The 14,810-nt window shown below is 44.1% G+C and overlaps 1 pseudogene; it reads right to left on the bottom strand.

The window, feature by feature from the left end:
• Window positions 1-264: 264 nt before the first annotated feature.
• LOC142312025 (uncharacterized) overlaps window positions 265-14,810 on the bottom strand; it is a 164,905-nt pseudogene continuing 150,359 nt past the window's right edge.

Below are 14,810 nucleotides of genomic sequence, written 5' to 3'. Positions count from 1 at the left end.
GGTTGTGACTGGCACAACCCTACCAGGTGAGTGTATCTCTTTCTGTTCTGTCTCTCTACCCTCATACCGGGTAAGACCCTATTGCGCTTTTTCCCCCCTACAGCTGTTGAGTCACCAGGGCAGATAGCGAGGGCAGAGTCTAAGTCCATAGCCAATGGATCTGCCCAGGCCGTTTTATTTTTCGCTTGACTGCCTTTATAAGTTGATTGCCTTTGGGCTTTTGGTGGCATAGGAACTCCCACAACACGAGGTTCTTTAATAAGAAAAATTGTCCAAAGAGTTCACAGACGGCTGCACCCTTCGTATTCTTTATCACCAACCCGGTCCTCTACTCTTCCCCAGCCCAGCCAGATCGTCTCCTGAGCAGTGCAGTGCAGTGTACCGTGCCCTCTTCCAGTAAAGCTTATTTGTGCAAGTCTATCAAACTAGTAGCTGTCCACTTGTTTCCTCTTTTTGGGCGGTAAGGCGAGCTTCACCCTTATGCAGACATTATGCAGGGACGTGAACCATTTTCATGGCTTCCTTTTGTGCTCTACTCTCAGCAGATGAACCTATTCTGTGGGACTATTAAGGTCACCTTTAGAGGGAGGGGGTCTCCTCTGGATCTTCTAGACAAGTTTCCAGGATGTCCACTAGGTGTCAGTGCAGACCTATTTTTCAGCCGAGCACTTGGAGAAGAAAAGCTTTATCCAGCAGGTGGCAGTGCAGAGCTCTGTAATGGCTTTCCTGCTGTTTTGAAGCAACTGCAGCCCAATTCCCCGTCCACTTCTTCCTTCAGCCGACAGAGCCTGCAAGATGGCGTCGCTCACGTGGAGCCCTGGTGTCCTGAGGGGGATGCAATCACAGCTGCTGTATCTCTGGAGTACAACTACTCTGTCTTCTGGAAGTGTCTCCTCCTCAGGGACACCCTTCTCTCCTATGTCTGGACTGGGACAGCACTGGAGGTGAGACTCAGGACTGCACTTTGTCTATGTGGAGATGCTATGGTGTTGGTGTTTCAATGAGGGGGCCAAGGGTCTCTTTCTCCAGGGGAGAAGGCCTTACCTCCACTGTGTCTCGGTGCGTGCTAGGAGCTGTCCCACAGGTATAGTTCCGATCTCCGTGTGCTGCTCGAGCCCTCCTGAAGCTGTGCTCCCAGCCCAGGTCTGTGTCCAGAGCTTGGAGTGATGGCTGGGGATCCTGGCTTGCACGTTGCTGGCTACTTGGGGGTGCTGGCTGAATCCTACAGGTATCTTCTGGGGTAGCAGGGGACCCAAGTTAGGGTGTTTTGCAGCAGATTGTAAAGTTTAAAAAGGTAGTTTTGTGTTCTAGAAGCAGTAAGTGAAGTGCTTCTTCCCTGCTAGGTGCCTAGGCCACGCGCCCCCCTTTGTGAATTTTTTGATGTGGAACAAGTGCAGATTTAGTAGAAAAACATTTCCCACATTCTGAACATGAAAATGGCTTTTCCCATTTATGAATTCTCAGATGTTGAGCAACATATGATTTAGTAGAAAAACATTTCCCACATTCTGAACAAGAAAATTTTCCCATGTGAATTCTCTGATGAGCAACAAAATCAGCTTTTGTACTAATCTTGTTCTTATTGGTGATTGCGTGTGGTATTGTGTTGTTATATATGTGTGTATATATATATATATATATATATATATATAAAATTATCTTATCTTAATTTATTATATATATGTTTTTAGAAAGTTGTAACATGTTTAATAACCAAGGTTTTATATATTTTTCAATTCATATATCTTAAATATTTATTGTACAATTTATTATTATGTCCTTTTATAACTTTTCTATTTTTTTCATAGCAAACCTACATACCAATTTAAACTAAAAATAAAACATCTTCGGATGTGGCTCAATTTTACAATTTACCTATAACCATAGTACCTTTACTATATGTGACAAGTTCAATTTCTTTTCCACTCCCTTTAGATTTTTTCTAGATTTTTTTCAAAGTCTTTACTTTGTAATAACATACCACACATTAACAACAAGTAGCATACTCCTTAGGTTTGTTGCTCATTCTGGTATTGATCCATCTGTTCAAATAATCCTACCGCATGGAGGCTGGTTCTATTCCATTATTACATTTTATATTTTTTTTTCCCCATTTTTCATTCTTTGAATACTTGGTTATTGAATTTTAATTCAATGTTTTTTGTTTGTGTTTTAATAAAATGAATGGTTTAGTATTTTGAAGCAATGCCACATGGACAAACACGTTTTCTTTTGGACTTTGACCTTATCATGTGATCATTTGTTTTTTTTCTATATATAACTGCACCATTACCTCTGTTTTACCATTTTTGGTGGATTTCCTGATGAAGGAGAGGGAATTTCTCCAAAACGCGTAGAATAAACCACCCTGCATTGCCCTTATTTGGAATTATGACTTTATTGGCACTGCAGCGCGGAAGTTTTCCCACTTTTATCCTTGGGTTTGTTTGTACTAAAACATTTCCCACATTCTGAACATGAAAATAGCTTCTCCCCTGTGTGAATTCTCTGATGTGAAACAAGTTTATATTTCCTTGAAAAACATTTCCCAAATTCTGAATATGAAAATGGCTTTGCCCCTGTAAGAATTCTCTGATGATTAACAATATGAGCTTTTGTAGCACAATTCCCACAATCTTAACAAGAAAATAGCCTTTCTCCTGTATAAGTTCTCTGATGTCTAACAACATGTGATTTAGTAGAAAAACATTTTCCACATTCTGAACATGAAAATGGTTTCTCCCCTGTGTGACTTCTCTGATGATTATCAATATGAGTTTTTGCAAAAAAAATTTCCCACATTCTGAACAAGAAAATGGCTTCTTTCTTTTGTGAATTCTCTGATGTCGAGCAACATGTAATTGAGAAGAAAACCATTTCCCACATTCTGAACATGAAAATGGCTTCTCCCCTGTGCGAATTCTCTGATGAGCAACAAAATCAGCTTCTGTACTAGAACATTTCCCACATTCTGAATAAGAAAATGGCTTTTCCCCTGTGTGAATTCTCTGATGTGAAACAAGTTCACGATACCCAGAAAAACATTTCCCACATTCTGAACAGCAAAATGGCTTTTCCCCACTAAATCAGTACTCTGGTGTTACTGGGATCCAAAAAACACTAATATAGATGAGGGACTGAATTTAATACCAAGCATGACAAAACACAATACATAGCAGAACATGGAGCTAGGTATATGGACACTCCCAGCAGGGAATGATCCAACTCCAAACAGGCAAAATCAGGAATCAAGCATTAGTGTGTGTATATATATATATATATATATATATATATATATATATATATATATATATAAACTACAAGAAAATGGAAACAATTAGCAGAGGTACAAAGACAAGCTTATCTGAGAGGAGTTCTGGTAGAGAGAAGGGCTGGTTTCAGAATGTCCTTAGCACACAGGAGATACATTGAGCACCGGCCATGAATAGGAGAAAACTACTCAGTTATATAGGCCCAATCTGAATGACCTGATTATCAGTCTTCCACAGGTGTCTGGCTCCCATTCAACAAGTCAACTGCACCGCCAGCACGGACCACAAGAAGGAGCCCCAAACTGGAAAATGTATTCACAACATTCTCCCCTGTGAGGACATCACTATAGGTGATTATTTGAGACTAGTGGGTACAGGGTACACAGTTTGTTCTATTTTAATTGTTTTTATTGCTGTTCAATAAAGGTTTTGTACTTTTTACATTATATTGGGCTGTGCTTGTGTTATGTGCAACATCTTTTTCTCCCTTTTTCCAACATTCTCCCCTGTGTGAATTCTCTGATGTGAAACGAGTTTATATTTCCTAGAAAAACATTTCCCACATTCTGGACAAGAAAATGGCTTTTCCCCCGTATGAATTCTCTGATGTTGAGCAACATGTGTTTTAGTAGAAAACCATTTCCCACATTCTGTACAAGAAAATCGCTTTTCCCCTGTGTGAATTCTCTGATGTTGAGCAACATTTGATTTTTTCGAAAAACATTTCCCACATTCTGAACAAGAAAATGGCTTTTCCCCTGTGTGAATTCTCTGATGACCAACAAAATCAGTTTTTGTACTAAAACATTTCCCACATTCTGAACATGAAAATGGCTTCTCCCCTGTGTGAATTCTCTGATGTATAAGAACTTGTGTTTTAGTAGTAAACCATTTCCCACATTCTGAACAAGAAAATGGTTTTTCCCCTGTGTGAGTTCTCTGATGTCGAAGAACATGTGCTTTAGTAGAAAAACATTTCCCACATTCTGAACATGAAAATGGCTTCTCCCCTGTGTGAATTCTCTGATGATTAACAATATCAGATTTTGTAGCACCACATTTCCCACACTCTGAACAAGAAAATGGCTTTTCCCCTGTGTGAGTTCTCTGATGTCGAACAACATGTGCTTTAGTAGAAAAACATTTTCCACATTCTGAACATGAAAATGGCTTCTCCCCTGTGTGACTTCTCTGATGATTATCAATATGAGTTTTTGCACTAAAACATTTCCCACATTCTGAACAAGAAAATGGCTTCTTTCTTTTGTGAATTCTCTGATGTCGAGCAACATGTAATTGAGTAGAAAACCATTTCCCACATTCTGAACATGAAAATGTCTTCTCCCCTGTGTGAATTCTCTGATGAGTAACAAAATCAGCTTTTGTACTAAAACATTTCCCACATTCTGAACATGAAAATCGCTTTTCCCCTGTGTGAATTCTCTGATGTCGAAGAACAGATGAATTAGTAGAAAAACATTTCCCACATTCTGAACATGAAAATGGCTTCTTCCCTGTGTGAATTCTCTGATGTATAATAAGTTTTGATTTTTTAATAAAACATTTACCACATTCTAAACATAAAAATGGTTTCTCCCTTGTGGAAGCTACTTTATGCTCAACAGCCCTTCTGTGACTTTCGTTTTGCAGATTGGTCTTTGAGGAAGCAGAAGAAAGGACCTTGGATTCAGATGTATTAGGTGTAATGACATGTTCTTCACATGTATCTGTTGCAAAATCTGAGAGTATCAGATGTCCTTCTGAGCTCCTAGTACAGTCATCTGCCAAAAACAAAACTAATTTTATTATTTTTCAAAAATACCCCATTGGAATTTTATTTATTCTAATATACTTTATAACATTTCCTTAAACTGTAATACAATTCAGTTATTAAAGGGAACCAATCACCAAGTTTTGGCCTTCTAAACTAAAACTACCACCTTAAGCAGCACCTGTGCTGCATTCTATAAAAGGTGCACATTACCCCCTGACCACCCTTGTAGACCCCACAAATACCTTTATAAAATATCCCGCCATGAATGTAAATGTCTGGTCCGATGGGCAATCCTACTCCGCGTCTCCTGTCCCTACTTTCACCATCCTATTGTGCTGATTAACGTGGATGACTTCTCTTGTGCTATCCACGTAGGTGTACAAAATCTCGTGCCTGCGCAGACATATTCCCTGCTCATGCAGGTGCATTTCACTCTGCCCTATTGCAGGCAGAGTTGAAAACATAGGTATGGATAACCTCACCCACGTCATTCATATTGCCGTGGAAAATCTTGCGCCTGCGCCAAGAATTCGCCAACTTCTCTACTGTAGCCTGTAGGTTTATAATTCACTCTGCCCTTCACTAATTGTATCAAATTACATGCGAAAACTCAGAAAGGAGCCTGTAATTAGTTGTATTTTGTGATTTTAGCTATTTACATACATACTTTTACCTGCCAGAGAGTGTATCACAGCACATTGGAGAAGCATATTGATCATGTACACATAAGCCATTATTTTGGAGAAAGTGTAAGGTTCTATATTATTGTTTAATTTAACAAACCAGTGGATATAAGAAAAAGAGAACAAGTCCTTTATATTCTTTTATATGTCATGCAAGCAAATAGAAACATTGCCCTTAAATGCATATGTGGGTGCACTTCTCAAACTTTTGGCAGCAAAGTCCCTGGTTCTTTTGTACATTACTTAGCCTTGGTGGTTTTTAAAAGTTTGTGAACCTTTCAAAATGTTCTATTTTCTGCATAAATGTGACCTAAAACTACATCAAGACTTTCAGGCTAAGGGTATTTGTGCACATGTGCATTTTTCATGCGTTTACGCAGTGTTTTGAACTGTAGCATAAACGCATGCGTTCTACGTCCCCAGCAAAGTCTGAGAATTTAGCAAATTCCATGCACACGTTGTGTATTAAAGCGCAGCGTTTTGCATGCCAAATTTTGGATGCTTTTTCCACTCTGTCTATGGGAGAGAAAGCATGATTTCTGCATCCATTCTGCATTCAAAATTACATTCAAAACACAGCGTTTTGGCTGTGTTTTGAAACGCACATGCAGTGACAAAACGCTGCAGAATATTTGTCACGGCATAATGCAACGTGCGCACATAGCCTAAAAGTAGATAAAGAGAAACAAAATCAATGAGCTAAAAAACTTAGGCTTTCATTATTTTTAAATCAGGAAAATTAACTAAATGTCACATTCCTGAGTGTCAAGGTCAGGTCTTTGACTTGACCAATTATACACCTTAAACTTTGTTTTCCGCTAACTTTTCTTTTATAGAACAAATGTGATTTAAATAAGTCTTACTGAATGATGCACGTTCTCTTGATATTCTGCTGATGGACAGGCATCCTGACATTTTCTATTAGAATTTGGTTCTAAAATGTATAACTTTGATGCATTAATAATGGCAAGCCGTCCTAGCCCAAATGCAGGTAAACAGGCCCAAATAATGATAGTACCACCACCATGGAGCACAGCTGGTAAGAGATTTTTATACTGTGTTGTTCTTTCTCGACATAAATCTCATTTAAACCTAAAAGCTTCACTTTGGTCTCATCTGTCCACTAAAACAAAGTTTCAATAGCTTTCGGTGTTGTCCAGGGATGGGCAGCAATGTTCAGGACCCCTTCACGACTGGCCGATTTTGCGCTTTCCATTTTTTCGCCATTCTCCTTCTGAGAGACGTAACTTTTTTATTTTTCAGTCAATCTGGTCATGTGAGGGCTCGTTTTTTGCATAACGAGCTGTACTTGTAAATGAAACTATGAGTTTTACCATAGCGTATACTGGAAAGCGTAAAAAAAATTCCAAATGCAGAAAAATTGCAAAGACAAAGTGCGATAGCAATATTGTGTGAGATATTTTATTCACTGTGTTCACTATATGGAAAAACCGATGTATGGGGTGATGCCTCAGGTCGGTGCGAGTTTGTAGACACCAAAGATGAAAAGGTTTACTTTTATCTAGGGGTTAAAAAAAAAAATCAGAAGTATGTCCAAATAAAGTGGCGTACGTTTTACGAGACCCGTAGCGTTCTCAATTTTTGGGATCTATTGCTCAGTGACTGCTTATTTTTTGCGTCTTGAGCTGACGTTTTTAACGGTACCATTTTTGCACAGATGCTATGTTATTGCATTTTGCGCAAAATTTGTGGCGACCAAAAAACATAATTTTGGCGTTTGTAAGTAAAAGTTTACCGCCATAATAATGGCGCTGTCACTTTTTGACAGCGTCATTTAAGGGGTTAAAAGGCATGGGCGGATAACGATTCCACTCGTGTCTGACAGGCACATGTCAGCTGTAAAAAGCAGCTGATATGTGCAACGATTTTTCCCTGCTGCCAGCAGCAGACCGCGGGCAGTAAGAGTATGACCGCTAGAACGTAATATTATTGCCCGTGGTCGTTAAGGGGTTAAAGAAGTTGTTCGACCATAAACGCCATCATTTTTTTTAATCTAATCTATACTGTATTTTCATTTAAAAACACCCCTACATTTTTTTTTTATTCTAACTTTTATTCCTCTTGAATTTTCTCTTTATTCTCTGTACCCACCTCATCTACCTGCAGCTCAAGCAAACTTGACAACTTCCTGTGCTTGTCTGCCGAACCTCACAGTCAGAGATGGCACCTCCTGTCCTCAGTGTCCAGCCACATTCTCTGAACAAAGAAAAAAGGAGATATCCCTGGCACACTGTTATGTTTCCCAAATGAAGTCCAAGAAAGAGTCTTGATATATATTCCAATTTTTATTTTTCAGAAGAAGGGAATAATAGTACAATTTGCAGAGAGTCCGCCTAAAAACGTTTCGGTCTAACCTCGGCCTTCATCTGGTCGGACAGACTGACTAAATACGTGGGAGATCCCTGGGGCAGAATGCTGGTATGAGCGAGGATATCTAGTTATAAGGATAGATGAGGATAGTCAGTAATAGAAATTTATCATAGTTATCATGATTCTGTATATGAGAAAGGGCTACCGCCTCTGCTTATGTGCACGTTTTCGTGTCCGTCAAGGTAAGGCAGGATAACAATCTGTATATGGATTGCAAAAAAGAGCAATATGGAACCAGGTCTGTATGTAGTATAGCTGAATCAAACTAGTGCATTTGGCACATTAGTAAGCACTTAGCATGTAACTAAATACCTTTGCAGGAAAATGCAGAAAAATGAATCTAAAGTTGCCTATAGTCAGGGGCTCAGTGTCCAGGATACAGGGATTGAACAATACACTGGAAAGGTATAGCAGTTGCTAGGAATACCATTCTCTGAACACACATTGACTGTCAGTATTCTACTCCAGCACGGATCACTCTAGCATTGCAAATAACAGCAGAGATCCAGCTTCTTTCATCTGTGACAGCACAATCACCTCCACAATGGTAAAAGATAGAGTTGTTACACGTTCCTCACCCCTTATAGGTAAATGAATACTGCGTAATGATGACTATATATAGCACCTAATGTGAGTCCATATGTGTATGGTGTGTGTATATATCTAATATATAAAGCTGTGGCTGTGTGTGTGTGTGTGTGTGTGTGTGTGTGTGTGTGTCGCCCCTGACTATATCAGAGTGCTAGAGGGAACTGCAGCCTGTCCCCCAGGGTGCAGGACCCAACCCCCATGGTTCCAGTTTCCCAATAACCGGAGTCACACTATCAGCACTACAAATCCCAACCATACCTCACATCAAACCTGTCAGACACACCAGTGGGATGGTCAAGCTGAAGTAGGGCCACCCACCTAGGGGTCAGGCAGACTGGTGGGAGGGAGGAAGTGGAGAGCAGAGCAGTGAGAGCCCTCAAAGAGTGAGGAGCTGGGAGTAGTAGCTCCCGGGGAGCGAGACTAAGGTTGGGTCGCTGACGATGGTCCGGGACCACAGGAGTCGGGGACCGGTAGCAGTGCATTAGAAAGGGGTGCGACGGACATAGTCTTGGAGTACTGTCGGCATCCGCAAGCCCAAAAAACGTACCGGTACCAAGAACAACGGGGTACAGGACTCTAGGTCAGGAGCCGGTTCAGCCGTCCTGATAATTAACCTGGGAGGGAGAGTATCTTCATGAACTTCCCTAAGAGCTTAGAGATTGAAGACATCAGCACAACCTGGGGAATAGGGTTCTCCATATAAAGCAACCCACCATCAAGAGCACAGCTGCCTTACACACAGGTAGCGGCGCCCCAACAGCTTCACACCAAGGGGCCACAACGGATACTAAAATTGTGCACGGAGGCAAAGGTCCGGACTATCAAGTGACACAGGTGGGAGCGGACACCTGGACGGGCTCCCCGTAGAGACTGTGATGCACAGAGATTTTGGTTTATCTTCAGTGTGAGTGTCTACATTATAATCCTCATTAAGCACCATGACTACCCACAGTGAGTACCCTGGTCCCCTGCACCCTGCGCGCCCAATTATCCACCAATACCCCCAGAGTTCAGGGCCTTCCCTACCTGCAGAGTAACTGACACCTTGCTGCCCCACACCATCAGCCCCGATACTCGCTCCAGCAGCGGCAGTACTCCCATTACCGCGACCCGCAGGTGGCGTCACAAACGTCTCCCCTTTAAATATCCCCTTTTCAAGGATCGGAGTGTTAGCTGAGCCCGGGTCCAGACCCCTCGAGCCACGACCACCCCAGATCTGAGCAACCCGGTCTGTGCCAGGGCGGCACAAGTGTGTGTGTGTGTGTGTGTGTGTGTGTGTGTGTGTCTGCTAAAGGAATCTGCACCGGCGCACTTACAATCACGAAATTTTGCACAGCCATCTCATTTGACTCAGGGAACATCATAGACTGTTTGAGGGGAAAATTTAACCCTGCGTGTGAGGATTATTCTGAGGAATATGGTGAGAACTATGTCAAAGGTCAGTCAGCTGTCCCTGTACAATAACCCACCTACCTGCACTCCAGCAAAAAATCCCCCAGATCTACTCAGCAACTGGTCAAGGTGACAAATGAAATTAAGGTTACAGAAGAATCTCCAGACAGAGCAAGTCCTCCTGCTAAGTGAATTGTCCTGCTCAAGAGGTAGGAGGAGAACTAAAAGTTTAAAATCGAGCCTCAAAAGGATAAGCCCAGTCTGGAAAGAGCCGTTGAAAGGGTTACAATATTGGGGAGTGCATCGCTTCCACAAATTAGGCATGCATATTTCCAAAATTCCTAGACAGCAAGATGCACATCACACATATTTCCGCTAAATTGTGAGATGTACGTGACGCACCCCAGGGTTTTGGGGTACTCGGTCCCGGGCTGTATATTTCCGTGACCTTGGGGGACGCTTAAAAGGGAGTTTATACAAGGGAAAAATAAAAATAAAATGTTTTTTTTGTGACGCCACTTGCGGTATGCGGCTATATGAGGAAAGCCGCCGCTGCAAAGTCTCTCACTGCTGGGGCTGATGGTATTAGGCAGCTTAGGCTGCTTTCACACTTGCATTGAATGGCATCCGTTGCTATCCGCCGCCTTGAGGAATTACGGTAACCAATGCAGGAAACTGTTTATTCCTCATATACTTCCATTAGCTACGGATAGCAACGGATGGCCTTGTGTTGCATCAGTCAGCCGACGCTGCGTTGCATCCGCCAGGCGGATGGAACGCTGCATGTAGCATTTTTCTGCGCTTGGCGGAGTGTAAAAAAAACGCAACCTGCAGGATTCAGTCGTCGTCCGTTTTTATAATGGACGCCTAATGTGGCGGATTCTGTTAGAATCTGTCATTTGACAGATTCCGTTAACGCATCCGCCTTTACACAACTGCGCATGCCCAGATGTGTAAAGTCAAGAAAAAAAAACTAACAGATTGCGTTCTTTTGTACGATCTGTAGCATCCGTTGTGCCACTATATGCAACGTATCCATTGCATCCGTCACACAACGCAATGCAACGGATGCCGTTCAACGCAATTGTGAAAGTAGCCTTACGTGTGATGGCTCTCCGCAAGTAGAGCTAAGCCCCAGGGGAGGATGATGGTGGTTGTAATATATTGTTGCATGTGTATAGGAAGAACTCAGACAAAACAAGGGCTGCGGTTTATCTTGTGCTTTACTCACTGGTTCAGGAGTTGCTGCTACCTGGTTTGTGCTGGTCTTTACCAATCCGGTATTCCCTTTGTTCCAGTGCCGGTGTAGTGAACTGGTGAGCTTTACTTCCATGCACTCTGTAGTAGTTGGTGGATCACTGTGGCTTGGAGCGTTTTTGGGGTCCCCCCTCCTGTTGTCTCTGTCCTGGCCCGTACGGCAGGCAGCTTGAACCTCTCATGGGTCTGACCTCTGTTACCGTTCACAGGTTCTCTCTCTGCTGCTGTGCCTCGGACACTAATGTCGGTAAGGTTCTTAATAGTCCCCTCACCGTGCAGATATTTATCAGGCACGCCTGTAACATCTTCCTGAACTAGGGCTCTGTGTCCCGTCGGTACTGGGCCCAGTGAGTACTACGCCGTACTCCCCCTGACAACCGTACTCCTTTTAACTCCGTAGTCACTTCACATGTGCTGACTGACTGTCTTACTTCTCCTCTCTCCCTCCACAGACTGTCACTTCCTGTCTGTCTGCGTGATAGTGCACTGACCAGCCCCTCCTCCTTCCAGGTTTCTGACTAGTGGATTGGATGCGTCCCAGCCTATAGGTGACCACCCGTCAAGTCCATCTCTAGCCTGTCACCCAGTCTGGGGAAAAGGACATGGATTTGTGTTTGTGTTTTAGTTACCAGCACCTGACTTCCAGGAATCCGGGGTTAGATGTAGTACCCTGTGGTACCTGACAGTCAGGGGCGCCACATACGTAGCCATCAATAATTAAGAAATGGCTGTAGGAACCCCCAGACCAACCTTATTTCCTATCTATGAGTAGATAAATACCTGAGGGGAAAAATAATGGTCATGTCTTCCATGGGGGATGCTCAGGGGTAGAGATATGGGGGAGAACTGAAATCTCCCCCTGAACTGAAATCCAGAACTGAAATCCATATTTTCCCTGGAAGGGAGGAGGCACTCATGACTAGCCCAGTCTCCGGTCACAAGGGGGATTGGACATGGGCAGGCCCAGATTTTGGGGGGGGGGGCGCCATGGGGCATCCCACAAATATAGGGATAAATATCTCAAAACATTTAAAATACACGTCTCTTTGCTGTGAGCTGTTTCTAATGATAAGGAACATTTAACAAAAGAGAAGCTATTGAAAGTGTAGGGACCTGGCTACAGTCATACATCTCAGTGGCTGGCGCAGAGTCATGGCATCAGTGTCAGCATCCACTGACCTGGCTAGCCAGACTTCCTTAGTTCCTGTACCTAATGCTTAGCTTATGGCATGCGACAGCCTTCTCCGATCCCAACAGAAGCTTCTAGGCCAGTGATGGCGAAAATATGGCACGCTTGCCAGACACGGCACCTAGAGCCCTTTCTGTCGGTATGCGCGCTGTCACCTCAATCAGCCACTTTGAACTGCCGGTGTAATCACACCGGCAGTACAAAGTTGTGTTTGAGCACAGCCACAGGAGACATTTCTCCTCGCTCCGACACTCCTCCACTCCTAGGCCGCAGGCCTGTTGCCTAGGAGACGGCGGGAGTGTCAGTAAGCGGCGCCAGCGTAATGACGACTGGTGGCAGCACGGCAACTGAGGACTCAGTGGTGAAGCAGGTGCTGGGAGGGGAGGTTTTTTTATTGTTTAAACTGTGTGCGGCAGCAGCTGTGTCAAGGTGGGTGGGAAATATGGCAGTATGGGGGAAAACACGCAAGGATGGGGGGGAAACACCCAAGGATGGGGGGGAAACACCCAAGGATGGGGGGGAAACACCCAAGGATGGGGGGGGAACACCCAAGGATGGGGGGGGAACACCCAAGGATGGGGGGGGGAACACCCAAGGATGGGGGGGGAACACCCAAGGATGGGGGGGGGAACACCCAAGGATGGGGGGGGGAACACCCAAGGATGGGGGGGGAACACCCAAGGATGGGGGGGGAACACCCAAGGATGGGGGGGAAACACCCAAGGATGGGGGGGAAACACCCAAGGATGGGGTGGGAAACACCCAAGGATGGGGGGGGGAAACACGCAAGGATGGTGGGGGGAAACACGCAAGGATGGGGGGTGGGGAAACACGCAAGGATGGGGGGTGGGGAAACACGCAAGGATGGGGGGTGGGGAAACACGCAAGGATGGGGGGTGGGGAAACACGCAAGGATGGGGGGGGGACCCGCAAGGATGGGAGGGGAAACCCGCAAGAATGGGAGGGGAAACCCGCAAGGATGGGAGGGGAAACCCGCAAGGATGGGAGGGGAAACCCGCAAGGATGGGAGGGGAAACCCGCAAGGATGGGAGGGGAAACCCGCAAGGATGGGAGGGGAAACCCGCAAGGATGGGAGGGGAAACCCGCAAGGATGGGAGGGGAATCCCGCAAGGATGGGAGGGGAATCCCACAAAGATGGGGGGAAACACACAAGGATGGGGGGAAACACACAAGGATGGGGGGAAACACGCAAGGATGGGGGGGAAACACGCAAGGATGGGGGGGAAACACGCAAGGATGGGGGGGAAACACACAAGGTTGGGGGGTAAACACACAAGGTTGGGGGGAAAACATGGCAGGATAGGGGAAAACACGGCAGAATGGAGGAAAACATGGCAGGATGGGGGTACATTTTCCAGGATGGGGGTACATTTTCCAGGATTGGGTACATTTACCAGGATGTGGGTACATGCCAGGATGGGGAACATTTACCAGGATGGGGAACATTAACCACCATGAAGTAACATGCCAGGATGGGGGTCATTTACCAGCATGAGGGAACATGCCAGGGTGGGGTAAATATACCAGGATGAAGTACATTTACCAGGATGAGGTACATTTACCAGGATGGGGCCATGATGGGGACAAATATACAAGAATGTAGGAAATATATATCAGGATGGGGGACATGTTTACCAGGAAGTGGCCCAAGAAGGGGGACATAACTATACAATGAAAGGGGAGAGCAGCAACTCGTTCGTTTTTATGGGATTTCAAGATGTTCAGACTTTGAAATGTAGATGTGGATTACAGGGTGAAATCTGATTGCATAATATGCTAAAATCTCTGTCAAATATGCTGCAATTTTTTCCAGAAGGATAAATCTAACTGCTGTGTCTCAAAAGGGCAGTGGAAGAGGCTCAGCTTCAATGTGTGGTAAGCATGCATGAGCGTGATGCCCCCTGCTGAAGAGAAGAGAAAACTGCAAAAATAAGGTTAAAAATCAATTTTTTACATAATAGGATTGGTTGGCACTTCAGAAAAAAAATTAGGTTTAGGGCTACAGTTTGGGCACTCTGTCTGTGAAAGGTTCGCCATGACTGTTCTAGGCACTACCTATTCAGCTATATCGCTCCCTCAGATTAGATCAGATGAGAGTTTGTTCTGCTACCTTCGAGTTCACTGCTTCGTATCTCTACAGAGAAGTGTTGTGAACTGTATTTTGTACGGAAATATGAGTGTTTGTTACATGATCTTCAAGTTTCATCTGTTTTAGTACATTGTGAACTACGTACCTTTGG

Source organism: Anomaloglossus baeobatrachus, chromosome 5 (assembly GCF_048569485.1).
Source record: "Anomaloglossus baeobatrachus isolate aAnoBae1 chromosome 5, aAnoBae1.hap1, whole genome shotgun sequence".
In the NCBI taxonomy this organism is placed as follows: domain Eukaryota; kingdom Metazoa; phylum Chordata; class Amphibia; order Anura; family Aromobatidae; genus Anomaloglossus; species Anomaloglossus baeobatrachus.
Note: the sequence above shows the minus strand (reverse complement) of the source record. Positions and strands in the feature narration are given on the sequence as shown.